This window comes from Camellia sinensis, chromosome 1, assembly GCF_055761805.1.
Source record: "Camellia sinensis isolate YWXY chromosome 1, ASM5576180v1, whole genome shotgun sequence".
Classification (NCBI taxonomy): Eukaryota; Viridiplantae; Streptophyta; class Magnoliopsida; order Ericales; family Theaceae; genus Camellia; species Camellia sinensis.
The window spans coordinates 55,135,683-55,142,113 of record NC_138961.1 but is presented as its reverse complement, the minus strand read 5'-3'; positions in this window follow the sequence as shown (position 1 = coordinate 55,142,113).

Here is a 6,431-nt window from a genome sequence, read left to right as displayed (position 1 = left end):
GTGCCATTTTGTTCATTAAAACAAAATAAAAATTATTTCAAAACACAGTGAAACATAAGCACAACAACTATAAACGGTCATATTTTTATGTTACAACGGCTATAAAAAACGTCTCCTTTTTTTTTATAAATATAAACCTTGAATCTCAATTTCATTTCACAACAAGCCTTTTTCAGCAACCCAAATTACTATTTTCCCCTGCCTCCTGATGAATAATTATGGGATAATGTATTTTTTAATTTTGCAATGTCATTTGTTTTTTAATGTAATGTTTAGTCTTTATTTGCAATGTCATTTTTATGTTCCAATGTAATTTTAAGTATTTAAATTTATTTTTTCAGCTTCTTTTACATTTTTTATATTTGTCTAGTCACCTATAAATATATAATTTTTTTACAAATAGATAAAAAAAAAAAAGTCACAAAAGACAAAAAATAAACAAAAAAACAAATCACTAAAAAACCTATATCCAAACAACACCTACAAACTTAAAGGGAAAGTTGGTAGAGATTTGCCAAAATAGCATTTGTACTATTGAAGTATCATTACTATAATTTGACAAATTATTACTATTTATTATTAAATCATAACAATAATAATAATATTATAACAACAATCATTAAGGATGCGCTAACATGACTTATCAAAGAGCTTTAAAAGAAGTGATAATACTAGGAGAAAATTATACAGACACGGTGTCAACAAAATATATTTGTTAAAAAATAAAAATATTACAAATATTAATAATTAATGTTGTAAACTTTTTTATTAATTTATATTTTTGCTCTCTCTATTATATTCTCAGGTAATTGTCCCTAATACCAACAATCTGAATCACATGAGCATGTAGGGTTGTGTAAAATATCACTTAATCCAATAACATTTTATCGATTTGTATTAATTCGTATCGTTCTAAACGCTAACTGCAGTTTAAATTTTAAAATTTATAATTCGCCAACTGAACCACTCCGCTCCGCTATAATTAATATATATATATATATATATTTTAACTTCCAATGAAATATTAATGTAAAAATGAGTGTGAGAGAGATTTAAGATATAAAATTTATTACAAATTAGTGGTTATATATATGAAATATATTATATAAAATTATTTTGTGTTATATATCTAAAAAATATTATACAAATTAGTGTTTTATATTATACAAATGTATGATAATTAGTTAGAATATTCTTTAATCCACCAATCTGTCAAAAACCGTCGAAATCATAATTTGTCAATCTACTAATCAGTTAAATCGTCATTCAATTTATAATTTTACTTTCAAAACGTTGGAACCGCACCCCCGCACCACGCACATCAAAAGAATACACATAAATGGCGGTGAACCCCTCTTTTTTTTAAGAAAGGATAGAGAATTTTAAGCAATGAGTTTTAAAGTCAACTCTAATGAACTAGTAATAGGGGGAAAAAAAAATCTAAATATCATATTAATGAGTAGAATCCACTTATCATAGCTTCTTTAGAGCTCATTGTTTAGAGTTTTGAAATTTTTTTTTTTTTTTTTTTTTTTTTTTTTTTTTTTTTTTTTTTTGAGGGGGGAGACTCAAAAAAAAATGTAAAGTAGTTTTGTCCATTATTAACATTTTGTCTCCGTACAATAATTGAAGAAAGTGACAATACTTCACCCCAAAATTATCATCAGTAACTCGGTTCAGTCTGAACTCGTGCTGAAAAGTTAGGATCACATTATGAACATTTGGTTTCCGTAGTACAATAATTGAAGAACGTGACAACACTTCACTCCAAAATTATCATCAGTTCAGTCTGAACTCGTGCTGAGAAGTTAGGATCATATAATTTGGGATTCGGAATTTATTTAAAAATGAATATGTGTGATGAGAATTGAATTATTGAAGTATAAAATTTATATATGAAATGAAATGAGTTATTGATATAAAATTTGAATAATTTTTTATTTTTTTATATCTGAATCCATGACACGGATGCTTATAGAAACAAGTTGTACTCATATTATATCTATATTAGATATTTTTTTTTGAAAAAATTATTTATAAGTCATATTAAGAAGACTTATACTACATATGATTTTACTAAAAAATTTATGTTCCCATAAGTCCTGTGTAAAGTTTGTTGACACATTTACCCTTAATATTAGTTGTTAATATCATAAATAATGGTAAAATCATATATAGGAAATTGAATGTTACTATAAATTAAGTTTGTGAAACGTAACGTGACAATTACATAAACGTAACGTAACGTGACTATATCATATGGGACATTACATAAACGTAACGTGACGTGACACCTACATAAACGTAACGTAACGTGTCACGTTACGTTTTGCAAACTCACTAAGTTTTTGATTTTTTTTAATTGAATGTGAAAATATTACTTTCTATGATAACATTCATTTTGCTATATATGATTTTGCCATTATAATGTATGATAGTATATTAATACCATTTATTTACAACTCATAAGATCTTGTGAAATACATTCTTATCTAAATAGGACTTGAGACTCTATAAGAAATTATACAGGACTTAACATAGCATAAGTGTCCGAAATAGGACTTATAAATAAGTCTTCCTTTATTTTTTTTATAAGGATAAATTATAAATACATCTCTTAAAATTTATTTAAAATATAATTTTCCAATGTGATTTTTAAAATTATATCTAACCTCTTGAAATTTTTAATTTCATAATAAATTGTCCATTTTTTAATGATTTCAAAATTTTATGATTTCAAAATTTTATGATTTCAAAATTTTTAATTTCATAATAAATTGTCCATTTTTTAATAAGTCAATTAATAATTTTTTTAATGATTTCAAAATTTTATTTCAATTAATAATTTAAGTAATTTTATTATTGTCTAAGAGAGTAGTTAGAAATTTTATTTTTTCAAGTAATTTTGTTAAATAAAAAATTTTGACAATGTAATATTTGTAATTTCCTAAACTAAAGGAAATATTTTGTATTTTAAACAAATTTTAAGAGATGTATTTATAATTTACCCTATTTGTAAATTTGTGTTTAATATTTAAAATATATATATATATATATATATTTTTAATTTTGACAAGTATCGGATATTTATTATAAATTACGTATTAAATTTATTATAAAATTGATATTGAAATAATTCTTACATTCTATTAAGGAAAAATTGAACTTCACCTCCTTGTGGTTTAACTTATTTGTAGACGATCCCATTATCATTTGGAAACAGCTATATAGCTCACTTGTGCTTTGTGAATTGAAATACACTGTTAGGCTCATTAACACAATTTAGTGAAAAATTCTAAAATACCCATATATACAAGTAATCTAAGTGCGTGAATTATGAATATTTTTGTTATTTATTTGAGAGGCAAAATGCACCTCGACCCTGTGCTTTATTTCATGTGCAATTTATTTTCTTAAAATTTAAAAATGAGTACATAACCCTTTATATCTAGCACGTATTTCACACTTGCTGTGAAATTAGATGAAATATTTAACGATGCAATTCAGCTTACAAAATCACAAAACATCTATGGTTATTTATAAGTGAAATGGGAGTAATTCGCATATAGGTTAAATTATAAGGGATAAAGTGAATTTTTTTCTATAATTATTAATGTAAGTACAAGAATAAATTTTTAATATTTTTCTTACTGCTTAAAGTAGAAGAAGATAGTAAGCTAATGGTAATGACACTTAAAATGTGACCCCCAAATCATATTGACATGGTAAGACTTTTAGACTTAAAGGGTTGTTTGGGGTGTCTTAAATAAGTGTATTTTTTGTCTTTTTAGATTAAAAAATTGAGAGAAATAATACGGATGTTTGGGTTAATTTTTTGACTTTTTATGGAAAAATGTGTATTAAAAAATTATATAAATTAGTGTGTAGGAAAAAAATAGGATTGGGAGTTGTGCAGCCATAATTGTTGACTTTTGGTGAATAGTGTTAACTTTTTAACTTTTTGAGTAACTTTTTGATTTTTTAACTTTTAATAGACTTGCCAAACTTGACCTTAGTTCGTAGATATCTAAATAATTAACAATTAATGTGCAATATGAATATTTTTTGTAAAATCCACTAAAAAATAAGCAAAGCTCTTGAACTAATACTTAAATGGGTAAATTATATTGACATTCATTGAGGTTTTTATTTAATACAAATTTCCTTTCACATTTGAAAAATTACATTTACTCCTTATTAAATTAAAATGACATATTTGCTCCTTAGCCTTTATACATATAAAATAATAAAATAATACAGACATTTTATTCATGTCATTTCAAGGGAAATAACAAACATCTTCTTTGGTTTAATTCACACAAAAAATTGAGTTTTTTATTTTATTTTTCATATTTTTTATTTTTACTGAATTTTTCTACTATTTTAAGAAATTTTTTATTTTTTAAATACACCTAATCTAGATATACTCAAGAAGTGTAATATTTTGTGATTTGTTTTTAAATTCAATACATTATCTTATTTTTTTTGAATTCAATGATTTTTTTTTAAAAAAATTGTACAAATTTTATATTTTTTAAATATATCTAGATTAAATTGATGTAATCTAGATATTATGGTGGAAATAAAAATAAAAAATTATATTCATATATAAAAATTAATACAAAAAATATCATAAAAAATGTTGTGAGTGATATTGTTGTAAATATGAATCATATTTATGGGTGTTTTGTTTTAAAGTGAAAGGTCACATTAAGTTATATCATTGTGTTTGAAAATTCTATATAAATTTATATTTATCATCACTCAATAAGAATATGTTCATATGGAATTTAATGATGAAAAGTTGTAAAATGTAATCATGATAATGGGAGAAGAAATATAATAAAAAGGGCAAAATAGTCATTTAAAAATTTTTAAAGCATGACATCATTAATCCAAGAGCAATTTGTAATAAGATTACAGGGAGAGAAATGAAATTTTTCAAATGTGAAAGGTGAATCTGTATTAAACATAAATCTTAGGGGTGTCAATGTAATTTACCCTACTTAAATTTTGAGGAATGAGTTAGTATTCTTTAAGCTTATCTATATTAGGACATCTTCAATGGTGCATTAATTTTTTCATCAAATTTGAGTAAAAATTTGAGGAAAAGCTCTATTTGATATCAAGTGCTCCAATAGAAGATTTTGCGGCTACGTCAAACCACCGATCGATCGAGTGAACGATCGGGCGGATGTCTGACGTAGTGCAAATTTTTCACAATTTTTCTTCTTGAGGTGGTCATCCGGGGGGTCAACCGGGCGAACGACTAGGAGGACGACTGGGCAGTCGATTGGCCAATGTAATTTTTTCACAAACTTTTGCCTTGAGGTGGTCATCCGAGAGGACATCTAAAAGGATATTCAGTGGTGAAAATCTAACGGCAATAAATAGTGATTTGATGAAAGATATATTGATTCTCAGTTTGATGAAAGAAAAGTGAAATCTTGGATTTCATACCAATTTGATTAAACCGTCAGGGTTGAAAAATGAACCATTTTTCATCAAATTCAAATTTAATAATAAATTTGATACACGGTTGAAGATGGTCTTACAATACTAAAAGTTATTCAAGTTCCTACAACAAAGGGTTGTAAAATCTACTAAAAAACAAGCAAAGCTCTTGAACTAATACTTAACTTTTAGGAATAGGTTTTTTTATTAGGGCAAATTATCAATAGATTATAATAGTTAGATTTAATTCCTATCAAGTTGTACGGGGAGCAAATATTCCGGCAAGCCCGTACTCCTTTCTTCTAAGCTTCGTTTCTGTCTGATCGCCTGAAAGCACAACGGCGATGAGCTATCCGGCGGTGTGTGGCCGGAAAACCCCTCCGACGACCAAGTTAGCACACACCTTGGGATAGAGGGAGAGAGAGGAGTGAGTTTGAGTGTAAGAGTTTCTTACAAAATGTTCGTCCGTGCGCGTATGGGGGCGCAGACATACTTATATACCCTCTGCGCCCCAAATCTACTCCGAGTGATCTCTCGACACGTGGCTCTGCTATCCCATCCGTCAGCACAAATCTTGCTGAGCATCACCTAATCCCATCTGCCAGCCTACTCTGCTGGGAGCTCGGCAGCCAGTCAACATTATCTTGGCTATCAACGGCCATTCCACACTTAAGCCCAAGCGCTCCATAACCGAGCTACTCCAGGCCATGTTCAATATCGACCGTGCTTGGCTACATTCCGGCAGAGCCGAGCTCGGCTCAGCTCATGCTGGTTGGACGTCGGCGCTCCCACGAAGCTAACCCTCGAACCGTGGGGCCCAGTGAGGCAGCGAACAACTCGACTTAGCCCTCACTTGATCGGTCCTTGTGCCGTGAAGCACCGCCTTGTCAGTGCCTAGCCTTGACCGAGCAACGCTCTCTAGACAGGCCCAAAACTTCCACGGCCCAATGTGTTCAGCCCAAATCTGTCCGGCCGTT